Raw genomic sequence first — 15254 nt, forward strand, 5'->3', positions numbered from 1 at the left:
AAAAAGAGAGAAAACAAACAAATGAGAAATGAAATATAGAAAATAAGTCAAGAAAACAAAGACATGCACCTATTGGGATTTTGTTCATGAAAATTATATCACTTGTCCTGATTATTGCCTCTTTCCTAACCCTGGGTCCCTAAAACAGTTCATTTAGCATCTGATTATTGAATTATACATCATTTCAATGATTCTGACATTGTTAATATTTTCTGCATTAATCCATGGAATATATACTCATTGAGTATTTTTTAAATGCAAGGATTGTGTTGGGAAAATTGTCCCTAACTTAGAAGGACTGGATTCTATTATGAAACATACATTTAAATATATAATGGTGATGAAAATAATAAGTACCCATAAATTAAACATTCAAAATAGAGTAAAATATGGTTGATTTCAGTAGTTACTATCTGGGTATCCCTTCTTTTGCATTCTTTTGCATACTATCTGGGTATCACGCTTTTCCCTAGAGATTAGATATAAATAAATAAATCAGAGAGATTATCTGACATGTAGCACAGAACAATCATACCAACAAAATATGTCAACATCATGATATGAATGCATTTATAGCAGTAGGAAAATAGTCACTTCCGTGGACTTGCATGGATATGCATTTGAAAGAATAACACCAGATTAGGTGGGCTATATGGATGCTTTGGTGGATAGTACACAATGTTAATAACACATGAAGGGGGGGGGCTCTACTCTCAAAATATGAACAACAATGTACACTAACATCACCTCAATTTTTTTTTTTAAAGACCTTAACCTGGAAAGAGGAGGGTGATAACACTTTTTAACATAAGAAATAAAAAGCTCTACAAAGAATAAGGCGACTAGAGCATTGTGGGCTTGCTGTAGAGAGAAAGCTAAGAGATGAAATCAGTTAGAAGAATATACCTTATGGAGATTGTACTTAGGAAAATGATGGATTCTAGAACATATTTTGGACAGACTGTGAGTGATTCATGGTTGATTGGATATAGTGGTTAAAGAAGAGTAAAGAGGAAAAGAATAAAACTAATTCTTTCAAGGGAAGAGTTCATTAATCTTTGCTTTTTATATTGTGCATAATAATATTATAAATGTATATTTATTGTGCTAGTCTCTGGCATATACCTACTAATAAAAAGTGGGCCAGGAATTATTCCAGACTTTTGGCTGACTATATATGAAAGAGCAGAATATAGATCAAATTCTTGGGTATTTTAAAGGGTATTTTATTACCTCACAGTCTCTAATGAAAAGCTGTCGAAAGTAAGCCAGAAAAAAAAAAACAGAACATTTTTCAGTACCAAGATATGGCTCTTTCACTATAAAGTTACTCAATTTATCCAGGTTTTGATTGATCTTATCCACAAAGGAGACAGAAAATCCTTCAGAGCAAAAAGAGTTTGAGTGTGTTTCTGATCAGAGACTGCTCAGATTAATCAAGTTGTCAACCACCCGGAACCATCATACTGATCAAGATGTTGAGAAACTTGGTAGAAAATAGAGCACATCTTTTTCCCTGGTCTACATTAGTTTTTATAGACCTGTGAGGACTATTTTACATGAGCTGTAGTGATCCCTCCTATAATTATGAGAAAAGTAAGGTCTTTACCCAATTAGTTTGGATAATTTTCACATAAACACTTTAAATTGTAGATCCTCGATTTTGAAAAAATACCTGGACAATTTTAACTTGGCAAAACAATGATTAGGGTCAGTTGACTAATGCAGGTAAGTGTAAAGCAAACCCAGTGGATTGTGTGGGTAAAGAATTCCACGCCATGGGGAGCAGTGGTTTCACCAATGATTATGGAATCTTGAGCTAATCATTTCTTCTGGAAGACCTCAGCACCATATTTCAAAAATGAGATTTAAACATTGGGAGGTGTAAACAAGTCTTGTGGAAAACGAAAGAAATTGAAAGTAAGTCTTGTTGAGTCCTGGACCCTGAAGTGGCCACAAAAACATAAGCCAGGCTCAGAACAGGGTATAGACAAGTCTACACTGATTCCACAAAAGTGACAAAATATACCTTTTGTCTGAAGAAAACTCTCCACCCACTTAATCCTCCTTCCTTCTGAATAAACAGTAAGATACACAATGACAAACTACTCCCAGATCTTGCATTTTTGAGTCTGATACTGGCTCCTGCATAGATTGCCTTCTTAGGCTAGTCTAGTACAAAAGCAAACCTCTAGCACAGGTCCCTCCCTACTCTCCTCCCTGGCATGGTGAACATTCCCCTGAGCACCCCTATCCCCATGGTGCAGCAAGTTAAACAAGCTTTAGTTTATTTGACAATGAAATGTACCATATCGAATAACTTTTATATTATATGATTAGGTTCTTGTAGAAAGGTTATTTCTATCACAATTAGAGAAGGTTTTGCAGGCTTGGGATTATTTAAGAAAGTCGGTAGGTTTGGGCTGTCCATTCTAGAGTGGCGTGAGACAGACTGCACATAGATATCCTGTGTTTCAGGACCTTGGGAATCAAGGAGAGGACAAGCAGAGGGTTCATATGACTCAAGAGGGTGCCCTCATCTTCACTCTGGGAATAAAAAATGAGTTTCCTCAGATAAACCCACACCTGGAGGACACTCCAACAAACTACATTTCTTCAGGTCATAGAAAGGGGGAGCAGTTATTTATTCTTAGATGAGGAAAGGACAACCAACTGCCCCAAGAACAAAATTCCTCTTAGCCATTAGGGCCTTAATCTAATATGATCTGCATTCTTACATCATGATGATAGATTTCCCGAGGTTCCAAGGGCTTCTGCTGACCTTTTCTGCCCACATCAAGGTGACAATTATTAGAAAAGGCCTATTCTGGGCATACTGAGAAAAGTCTATTTGATCCTTTGGGGAAGACTCGTTCCAGTTTCATATAATAACAGTTTGAGATAAAGCCTCCAAAATGAATCAATAGCATGTTTTTAGGTTTAGTCAGTATGAATCGTTTTACTAACTCTGGTTACAAAATGAATTCTTATCTTTTATTTTCTCAATTATCATCACTCTTTGGAGTAGTCATTTAGAAAGGGTCAAGTGTCTGTCTTGAAACTTCCCAATTCATAACTGTCTAAGAATTGACCTATTGAACCTGATAGAATGTGTCTTTCATTTTTTGCCTTGGTAATACCCCAAAGCCAGTGATAACTATTATGCCACAATGATAATTATAATACCAGAGCATTCCACCGTCTATTTTTTATTGTGGGTGTCAGCGTTAATTCTGGACCTTTACTTACGAGAAAGAATTGTGATGAAGGCCTTACGTTTAGATTCCTATTTAAACACAATTATCTCTACAATGGAAATGAACCACCCCTTCCCATTGCTAAGTTTGCCTGTTGGTGCTTCTTTCTTTGCTGTTCAAAGTTTCAGTTTTTCAGTTGATGGCATATTGTCAGTGATTATTCTCCAAAGCATGAGTATAGAGTGTTGTGTGTGTGTGTGTGTGTGTGTGTATACACACATTTATACATATATATATGTAAATGCAAAATCTCCCAACTTATAAGTCCTTTATGCAAGGTAAAAGAGGAGTAGTGCAAATTTATTATTGGTACCCATTAAGCCAGTATGTGATGCCTATGGCATACAAATATTGAAAAGACTGAAAGAAATCTCACCCCTTTAAGCAGTCAAGTGGATACAACCCATTCATGACCAACAGGTTTGCAAGGTAAACAACAGTCCTCAAGAAAAAAGACTTAATTGCACCATCTGTCATTCAGAGTTTATTCTACACTTCCAGGGTAATTGGGGTAACCATTAAGTGTTTACTAACTGATTTCATAGAAAACAGAATCTAAGTGACAGGAGATAGTTTTGGAGGAAGGTGCTTGCTGAAGGCAGGCTCCTGTCTCTTCCTTGATGGATACGTTTCAAGGATATGACTTCCAGGTCCTTGAGAAAGGTATCCCCACATCTTTAACCTGTCAAGAGGCTTTTCTAGCTCTTAAAATGTTTATATATATATTTCAAGGAGGCAGAGAGAGCACTTAATTTTTCTAAAATAAATGTTCTATAAAAAGGGTAAAGTAAAAGTCTCTTGTCTCATTTTCAAGAGAATGAATTGTCTCATTTTTAATTCATATTTGCTGTTACCTGGCTGACTGGGTGGTCAGAGTAATGCTATTCTGATCATTACTTTCTGCAAAACTTTTGATCCTGTATTAGGGCAAGCCTGAGATTCTTCAAAGAATTTTTATTTCAGAGACTGCATTGACTTTTCCTTCCTCTAAATTCCAGTTGGGCTAAACTCGGTTTATCCTGAGACACATTCCTCATATCAAATCTTGGAGTAAAGTGAGGAAGAAAGTGACCAATTTAATTTTTCCCAGATATGTTCATGGTCCATGCTGATATGATATCTAGACTCCTCCCTCACCATGCTGAATAATGGTAATATCAGGAGGAGGCATTAGCATTAAGGCAAAGATTCTTTTACACTGAATCTGGGTAGAAGAGCAACCTACTGCTCCACATTTACATAAAATTGAGGGAATTTAAGTGTCTTTTCCAGAAATAGAAGATCTGAAATAGCTAACCTGCAGCCCTAATATCTTGACACAGGAGTAGTTAACATTTTAAGCACCCCCTGCTGAGGAAAAATACTCAAAGGTTTATTTTTTATTTATCCTTTCTAACAGCCTTGGGGCAAACAGGGTAGAGAGCTTAATAGGTATTTGTTTTTAGTTAATGGTAATTCTCTTTTCTCCTCCTGTTCTCAGTTAAAAGAGGCTAAACTACATGAATTATATCAAAAAGCTGTTTGCCCTCTGGATTCATGTTGCAGTCACCCAATGAGGATTCCCGGCATGAGATCAGATGAAATGATGGTGAGCGAGACTATTTCAGCCATAGTTCTGTTATCCAGAAGACAGAGGATGACAAAGCAGAGGTTGTATAATTGTTAGGGGGAAAGGATGTCCTGAGATAATCTCATACAGGCTTTGTGGACTCCACCCCCACTCCAGACTAAAGCCATCAGGACATGGGGAAAGACAAATCCCATCACCACCAAGGGGAGGGTGGCTGGGACCTGAGGGTGGAGTTGGGCAGCCAGGTTGGATATAAAAACCAAACACGTGGGCCTTGGGCTCTCTCTCTGGCTCGCGATCGCTCGCCTCCTGGCTTCACCGCTCCTGGCTGGCGGCCAACTCTGAGAGCGCCATTTTGGGATTCCTGATCGGCGGATCGGGTAGGACGCATTTAAAACTTTGTCTCCCACTTTTCTCCCAGAGCTGTCCATTTCCTCATTTCCCCTTCCCTTGTCAATAAACCTTTTATTCACCTTTCGCGGGTGCCTGCAGTAGAGCATTGATAAGTCCTTTTAAGCGCGCGGGTGAGGACCCACAGTCAGGCACCCCGTTTTGTATCGGGGTTGCTCTACAACAGTTTGAGGAAAAATCCTTAAAGCAATTCAGAACTGTTTACATCTAGGTACATATTCTGGCCCAAGCTGGTCTAACCCAAAGCAGCTGCTGAGGGGAGCAGTGGGCAAGACTGCAGAGGTCTGCTGCTGCGCCATGTGGGTCAGCTCCCTGGTCGGGCATCAAACTCAGGCCTGAGGTGATAGCACTGAGACTTAACCACTATGCCACCAGGAGGCCGTGAGTTTCTGTTTTCTAAGGAAACTGAAATACTCAAACTTCCTGGGGTCACCTTACATCAGTACTGAAATTATGCTGACCTACAAGCTCATCTCAGAACAAGGGCAATTAATGGAGGCAAGGTCAGGCCTGAGAGGTCAGGTTGTTACGGTGCAACCCCCATATAAAACGGGTTGCCTGGCTGTGGGTCCTCACCCGCGCGCTTACAAGGGACTTATGAATACTCCACTACAGGCACACACAAAAGGTTAATAAGAGGTTTATTTACAAGGGAAAAGGAAATAAGGAAAATGTACAACTCAGGGAGAAAATAGGGAAATAAAGTCTTTAATGCGTCCTACCCGATCCGCTGATCTGGAAACCCAAAGTCACTCTCAGAGCTGGCCGGACGCTGTGAGCTAGTGGAGAGTCAAAATGGGGGACACCCCCAAAGCCCACGTGTCTGGCTTTATACCAACCTGGCCGCTTAACCCCACCCTCAGGTCCCAGCCACCTTCCCTTGGGTGGGGATGGGATTTGGAGTTCCCAGTGTCTTTGGCTTTGGCCTGGGGTGGGGGTGGAGTCCACAAAGCCTGTATGGAATTAGCTTTAGGACAGCCTTTCCCCCTAACAAAATGAGGAGGGCAGCAGACTCATGGCTGGTGGACCACCGTCCTCCCCTTTGACAAGGTGCAGGGATATATCTGCAAGGGGGAGCTGAGAAGGGTCAGCACAGAGACCGGTGGGCGCCAGCCTGGTTTTCTTCAATAGTTGATGTTTAACTTTCCCTTCCCTAACATGCAGGGGTGCTCATCCGGGAGACGGGACCATAAAGATAAATCTATCAAACAAGGGGGAAGGTGCAACACATGGGGAGAGACACACCTGATAGATAAGGAATGTGAAGATCCCCGGCTCAGCAGCAGATGAAGTGAGACCCCTGAGAACTCACCAATCGCAGAGAGACTGGTGGAGCTTTAGAATAACGAGGGAAAGAAGATTTATATCCCCTGAGACACGACTCCACTTTGGCTTCCTTGCCCCTCCCTGGCCTGGTTTCGTGGCCTGGGAGACCCACTTTATTTCTGCTCTTTTTCTCCTCAATAAACTTTTTCTTCCTCTAAACAAACCTGCCTCTTCTCGCTTGCTGGCCTGAGCGTCTGTGAAGTTCCTGCTGCGGCTTCATGAGACACCAGCCCGTGGGGGTCTAGTGGCTGGGGCTCATCGCTGCCCCTGCAGCCTGGGATCTGTTCCTGGCTGGGAGACTAGGCCTGACAATTCCGGTATCAATCAAAGCCCACTGGAAGGCTGAGAGGTGGTGGTGATGGTGTGTTTGGTTGAGTCATCAGAGGTTAAAGGGGTGGGAGGAACAGGAAACTGGGGTGATGAAGAGAAAATGGGTCACCTATTAACATCGCACCCTTGTCTGACTCCCTCAGGGCACACCGACTTATGGACTACACCTCCCCCTAGGTCTGGCTGCCCTCCAGTCAAAGGTCCTCTGCTGAGGCTGATGTAGAAGGCATTAAATAGGACTACCTGTTTGACAGCTTAATCTCACACATTTTTCTATGCTACAATTCATTGTAGGCACTGAAATCATCCTGTAAACCTTCCCTAAACCACGTGCCATTTCAAAATTAAAGTCATACTTTTCTGCAACAATTGCAGCCCCTGATGGCAGTGGGAATCCCAAGCAAGTGCTTCCCTTCTGGCCACAGCAAATCAAATGAATTCTTTACAACTATTAAACAGGCGTAGCCAATGTAAATATTTCATTTCCCTTCTCAAACACTAAGATCACAAGCTGGCTGAATTTTCATAACATGTGTAACAGGGGGGTCCCCAGGAAAGGGGGAGTTTCCAGGCTCCCTGCCACACCCAAGGGAGGGTGGAGCTGAGCAGGGAGAGAAGAAGCTGCAGAGGAGACTGAGAAGCAGGATGGAGCCAGAAGGAGACCTGGAGGAGGCGCATGGAGCCAAGAGACACGTGAAGAAACTGCGCTTGTCTTTTGGTCGTGGACTAGGTGACACAGATGTGGGTGAGACCCTTGGGGAGGAGACAATGGCAGCTTTTATCTTGATTTTGATTTTGCTCTTTTCCTTCCAGGCTTGTCTGGTTGTTTCTGACCCTTTTCTGTGGGTCCCCACTGGAAGATGCTTTAGACTTGGGGCAGGCTTTGGGGCCTTGCTCTGGGCCAATCCCATTTGGATGGACTTTTACCCATAAGGGGACGGGTCACTTTGGGTGTTTGATTTAGAAACTAGATTCTTTGCTTTTCTGTATTTTTTTCTAATTGTATTAAAGTTCGTTCCCATTAAAGTCTCATATGTTTTGTGTTGATGCAGCGGATGGCAGAACCCATTTAGAGCAAGCAGGTTTTGGGGAGTCTGGGGTGCACCTCTCCCTGCTCTGTAACACAAGGACAAGGGTATACTTTAAACAACTTTTAATGACTGTTTAAAATATTTATTTATTTTGTGAAAGAGTTGCGGTGCAGGCCAGAGGTGCGGGGAGTAAGAGGATTTACCAAAGACAGAGTGGGGAGTAGAACAGGCAGAGTGACTGAAATACACTGCTAAGGGGAGCAGCAGGTGAAACAGGGGAGGTCTGCTGCGCCATGTGGGTCACCCTGGCCCAAGATGGAACTCATGCTGCACTGGTGATAGGGCTGAGACAACCCTTAGGCCATCAGGGAGGCCTTACTTTTAAAAATTTATTCCAGTTCTAGGCTACATCACACTTCACTCTTGAATCACTTGCTATTGTTTTCAGCATCTATCTGTAGCCTTTCCTGTTGTGAGTGTATCAGTTTATCTGTCAGTTCTTGGTCACAAGATAGAAAAGCCTCTTGAACACCATCTGTGTCAACCCACTTGATGCTGAGACGCTGCGTGGAGTCCCGGGGCAGGAAGGAGTTGGGAGGGCCTCGCTCCCTGGTCCGGGTAGAGCTATCTCCAGAATGGCTGCCTCAGAACAGACACCGCCATTTTCAATTGTACCTTTGTTCTTCAAAGTGGACTCCTCAATTAATATCTTTCGATTTGTGAGAACAGGTCCTAGTACAGGTCTTTTGTAAAAGTGCTCTGGCTTGAGGCAGAATTTTGAGAAGCGGGTGATTCTGTATATAAAATGAGTCTATAAAAGGGGGATTTTGGAGTAGGATGTGTGTGTCAGAATTCAACCCCAAGCTGGTCTTTGTATTTCTTCATGCCTTTTATCTTCTATTCCGAATTATCTGAGGGTATTTGTATAGCAAGCAGGCATAGAGGGAAGGTACTGCCTTTTCTTGGGACAGAGAGCAGATGTGTTTTCTGTCTGAGACATGAAAGACACTACCTCATTCTAAGGCAAAGTGCGGGCAGACTTATCCACATGGCGCCTTTAAAACATCAAGGTTCCCTACACTCAGAGTTTCTCAGCAGCAAGCCCCCTATGTGCACACCATCCCACACCTTTCAACGCTGCCCTGGGGCTTGGAGGCAACAGGGCCCTGCATGTCCTGCTGCTCATGGTGCCTGAGAAATAATGTCCTTTGTGTCTGTCCACGAGTCTCACGCTTTCTTCCAGGAGCTATGAAACAGTGGAAGGCTAACCTGCTACCTGAAACCAGGGCAGAAATTCAAATTCTTCACAGTTTTTGATAATGTGAGTTGGAAAACATGGAATAATTACATAATAGCAGGTCTTAAATACTATAATAAAAACTGCATTTCTTTCAGAAGAGAGTGAGGCACCATCGAGAGTTTTATTATTTTTAATGTATTTTAGATGTACTTGAAAGTGACATGACTGGAACTAGACTTTAAAAGTGATGAGTTGTGATGATTGGATTAAAGTGGGAAGAAAAATGTGTGTAATGATGCACTCATATTTTATTGAGTTATATACTGGAGCAAGGATATTTAAAACCTAATTAGAATAGAGTCCCTGAGAATGGAAATTAGGTAGTATTTACCCTGCATGATAATTAATTATAAGCAAGTAATAGAGGGAGAAACAAGATTAGAAATTCATTCTAAAGACTTGACACCAAGTAAAAAGAAGGTTATTGGTGACAGTTACAGAACAAAAAAATGACAAGTCTTTGTGGGAAAGATAATACTGTTGAGAATACCACTAAGCCCTGCATGTTCTGAGTAAAGATATCAAGAGTGACTCAAATACTGAGACACAGATCAGAATTCATCTCTCCTCTGAAATTTGGGAGCTATTCTGAAGTAGAACCTTGGAAAGTCTAAAATCAGGGGAAAGGAAAAAAATAAAGAAGTATTAACTGGGGCAGTAACACAGAAGTAAGACAAGTGAAAAAAACAAAACAAAATGCTATGACCTTGAGGGCAAAGGAGAAGGGGGCATAGGAAATTGATGGGCCAAGACTGTCAGTTGTTGTTCAGAAATTAAGTCGTATGGGACTAAGACAATATGTTCCAGAAAAAAAAATCTTGCTCGCTTTTGTGTCCTCAGAATCTAACCGAGTGTCTGGCATACGCCCGTAAAAAGTTTAAAAAATGCTGTTGAACGAACTAGAGTCATTCTGTAGTTACACAGATTCATTAGTGTCATCATCAAAATATCAATTATAACTCTGCTATTATGATTTCCAAATCATTCCTGGTAAAGTTTCTGATCTTTCATGATGACAATAATATATTTTTTTGATTGAGTAATGACTTTTTTTTTTTTTTTGCCCCTTCAAGTTTATCCTCCCAGAAGCACTTTTATTGAGATATACAGGTTTTATTGTTTTGTTTTACTCAGGGTTTACTGTCCTATGGCATTTATAATGAAGACTTGGGGATAGATTTACAGGGAAAAGAAAATTGTGACATGCTGCTTGGTTAGCAGAGAGTGTTTCAGTTGCCATTTCATAAGTTCAAAGTCAGCAGAGTTTCCTCTGCCTGTCTCCTCTGACTCATCAATGTAGAATGAAATCTAATCAATCCACAATCACGCTAATCAATGTACTGTGCTATTTTCATTGCAGCGCAGAATAATGTTATAAACAGTTACATTTTAGAATAATGCGAAAATTGAAAGTGCTACTCTATGTGATATGCAAATGAAGCATTTTATGACCTGAGGCTTTACCGTCAAAATTCCATTTTGATCCATCAATTTTCATCAACAAATTAAAAGAACTTATGACTCAAGAATGGGAAACAATGATTTTAAAGTTACAGCCTATTATTTATGTGGAATGCTACAAAATAGATTACTTGCAACAACAATATATAAAAAAATACATGGGCATTGTGAAATCAAAAACCCACATTGTTTCTGTACCACACTGAGATAAAAATTATAAAAGGCTGTTGTGCTCTAATTGACTGATTTTTTTTTTTTTTTTTAATAACCAAGCCAGTGAATTTTGTCCTTCTGATGTAGGGAAACAAAGCAACATGCCTTCTTTGGCTTCAGGGAAAGTTGCCCTGACATTTTGGAGTGTCCCTACTTTCTCACATAGTCTATCCTTACAATTGTCCCATCTTTTAGGGTTAATATTTTATATCTTGTCATTATACACTACAATATATTCTTTATCATTTTCTATGTTTTACTTTGGCCGCTATTAAAATATAAGCGTGACACAATTGATCTTTGTCATTCAGGTACCTTCCACAATGTAAACCTGCGTTTCACTCTGCTTGTATAATATGCGTGTCTACCTCTATGCAGAATTCCTCTCTCTTTTTCTCTCTCTGTCTTTGTCTGTCTTTCCTCTTCTAAACAGTCAAATTTCTTTCCCTTCCATATTGAGTGATGGAGCCATAAACCATTATTCCCATATACATCAATTTTATTTTCCTATATCCTTCAAACGAACCAACATGCTATGTTTCTAATCAACGATTTCTAGCTGTAGTCCCAATGTGTTATGTGTGCACAGGCTTGCATAAGGAAACCCTGGTTTTGGAAAACCCTGGTTTTGCAGCGTGTGGGGATGAGAGTTCAGAGCCGGAGGTTTTTGTGTCAATGAACATCCACCTGCTATTCATGTCTACACATCAGTGAAGAAGCAGATTAAAGAGAGGCCCTTTCAATATCTAGTTAGACACGATGGGGGACAGGGAAAAAATTCCCACCCCTCAGGTTCTCCACATTTGGACAAAACTTCAAAACAGTATCAAATGGGTTAACAAAGGAAAAATCAATTAAATGATATAGGAACTAGAATTCCTATGTCTATAAATTCTAATGAATAATAAGTGGACCAGAGATATTTATTCTGTTTGGGGAACTGGGGTTTCAAGGAGAGAGATGGGAGACTTCACATGGCAGCTAGGTAACAAAGGGTGATGGCAGCTTCACTCTGGAAGATAATATTCTCAGAGAGAATATGCTCACTGATGAGCCCACACCTGCAGGACATGCCCTCACCCGGGAAACTGCATTTCTAGGTCATCAAAGGGGAGTGGGGTGATTGTCTCTCAGATTAGGAAAAGGGCTGAAATTTAGGAGGAGGCAATTTCTTCCTCAATTAGGGAAGAAGGAAGGCCTTAGACAAGGACAGAGTTTCATCTCAGCCTCCAAGGCCCTAACTGTTCTCAACTCAAAACAATCAATGTTATGTTATTAATGGTAATAGACCTCCCTTTGGAGGCTCCAAGGGCCTCCACTGAACTCCAGTTCCTATAACACAAGGCTCTTACAGGAAGAGGCTTAATCTGGGCATTTTGAAAAAAAAAAAAAAAAAAAAAAAAACCCTGTCTGACTCTCTGGAGGATACCAAACCCACAGACACATAGAAAAGACTTATGGGTTAAGAACAGATACTTGATCACATTTTTCAATTACTTTTCCTCATTTTGAATTTTTCATCAGAGAGATTGCTGGAATATATCAAAGTCATATTAAAATATATAATAAAGTTGCTCACAGCTTTTTAATTAAAGAATAAAAATTGTGTTAATAAATATACTTTGGAGACCAGTGAAATATTTATGAAATTTCAAATTTTATTCATGAAAGAAAAAAAATCAAAAGCATCATCTTATTCATAAACATGGCCATATCAAAATATGCATGTGCATAATGAAATATAATACTTGTTACTATGGTTGGGGCAAGCTTAGTACAGAAAGGAGAAATAATATAGATCACATGCATTCCTTTGTTTTTTCCACTTACATCTACCTGCTTAAATCAACTATAAATGGATACAGAAAACTGTTGATGGAAGCAACTGCTAATTTGGGACAATTCCTACTCTTTTTGAATAATTCCTCACTCATAATGATAATGATCAATCAACACTGTGAGTTATATGTTTCCTTGAGGAAGGCTGACACAGGCAGTGTCTCTGAAAACGTAACATTTAATCTGAGCTTTTAATGATGTGAAAGAGTTAGCTGAGGAATAAATGGAACACGAGAATTCTATGGAAAAAGCACAGCTTGTGTGATTGCTCTGAGGTCGGATTAATTGGCCAAACTTACCAAACACAGAGAAAGCCGATGGAGAGAACAAGTTATTAAGTGTAACAAGGGTCTGAGAGGAAGGGAGGGTCCCTTTACCTAAGGCAAGGTGCTGGAGGTCATGTTAGGACCATGGAATTTTATTCTAAGTACAACAGAAAACCTGTACTAGTTACTTTGGTGATTCAATATATGTGTCACAAAATCACACAGCAAGGAGACACTTACAGAACTATCATCCTATAAGGTTCACAGTTAGCAAATGGGTTGTAGCAGCAAGAACCACATAGAAAAACTAGGTCAGCGGCACCAGGTCAAAATGGGTGACGGCGAACTGATTTGGAGTGTGGGTGGTAGAACTAACACCCCAAAGTGCCCAGTGACACAAAAGACTGAGCAGGCCTGGTGGTGAAATTGGTGTGGTTCCAGAGCAGGAGAGATTAAGAAAGATCCAAGATCTTTGAAATTCACAACTGGAGACCCTAAAGCATACGCTTATTGGTTTGACTCCATTGTGGTCATTGGATGGATTTATTTTCTTTAGCTCTGAACTGTGTTTTACGCCATTCTTAATCCTGTATCTAAAATTCCTCTGACCTTAGTAACCTTAATGTGTAAATTTGTGCATCATCTTTATTGTGCTGTAGCTAAGATAGTTGGTGTCCAGACACTGGGGTGCTCAGATATTTGGTTAGACATTATTCTGGGTGTGTCTGTGAGGGTGTTACGAGATGGCAGTCTTATTTGAATTGCTAGAATGAGTGAAGCAGATTCCTTTTGGCAGTATGTGGGAGATTTGTCCAGTCCTGAATAGAACAAAAAGCTTGAGCAGGAGAATTTGCTGTTGATATCTTCTGGGTGAAAAATCACCCAGTAGTTAATAATTCTAATTTCATAACAGGTGGCAACATAGATTATGTGAAATTTTACTGATTATGTTTAAACAAAAGAGGAACATCCACTTCTGCCATGGGAATGGGTCTCGGATAGGAATTAACATCCCTGCCCACCCTGGTTTTCAGCCTTGGGACTCAGACCAGAGCTACAGCATTGGCACTCCAGAACGTCCAGCTTGCCAACTGCAGATCGTGGGACTCCTCAGCCTGTGTGAACCATTCCTTGTAGTAAACCTGCTTATATGTATCATATTGCTTTAGTTTTTTCTGTGGAGAACTCCACTGTTCTTGGAGGAACACCAAGTCTCTTACCAGTTAGTGTCTTGGTAGAAGTGTAAAACTGAAACTGTTAGATACAGATGTATTCTGGTGGGCATAAAGACCTCTACACATCCAGGTAAATAACTCAGTTCAACTAGTTGGTAAAGCATGTGACCAGTACACAGGGGTTTCAACTTAGGGGACCCTAATAGTCCCTTTTGTAAATGAATTTTTAAATTGTAGTATAAATATGCAAATAAATATGCAAATGATCTCGGTACATTATCACAAATACTACTCATTGTAACTAGAGCCTAGGCAACGGCATAGATTATTTTCGATATTTTGTCATCTTTCTCTTTATTCTTTCACAACTACTATTCCTTCCCTCTATCTTAACAGTTTCAATTATCCTGATTTCTAACACTTGGCAATTGTATATACTTTTTGCCTATTTGTGCTTATACAAGTCAACAAAATCAAAGTAAACAACCCAATCAAGAAATAGGCAGAAGAACTAAAAAGACATTTCTTCAAAGACAAGCAAATGGCCAACAGATGTATGAAAAAATATTCAACATTACTAATCATCAGGGAAACGCATATCAAAACCACAATGAAATACCGCCTTATACCAGTGAGAATGGCCCACATTTAAAAAAAAAAATGTAGAGAGGATATGAAGAAAAAGCAAACTAATTATATTGCTTGTGGGAATCTACACCAGTCCAGCCACTATGAAAGCTGTGTGGAGGTTCCTCAGAACATTAAAAATGGATGTCTCATATGATCCAGCGAGTCCACAACTAGGAATGTACCCAAAGGTCATAAAAACACTAATTCGGTAGGAAACCTGCACTCCATGTTTATTGAAGCAATATTTACAATACCGAAGATATGGAAACAACTCAAATGCCCCAAAACAGAGGAATGAATTAAAAAGTCATAGTATATATACATAATGGAATATTACGCAGTGATCAAAATAGATAAACTCCTACTATTTGTGGCAACATGGAGCCAGAAGAGATTATGCTACGTGAGATAAGTCAGAAGGAGAAATATAAACAATGCATGGCTT

This window comes from Talpa europaea (assembly GCF_964194135.1).
Source record: "Talpa europaea genome assembly, chromosome: 13".
Classification (NCBI taxonomy): Eukaryota; Metazoa; Chordata; class Mammalia; order Eulipotyphla; family Talpidae; genus Talpa; species Talpa europaea.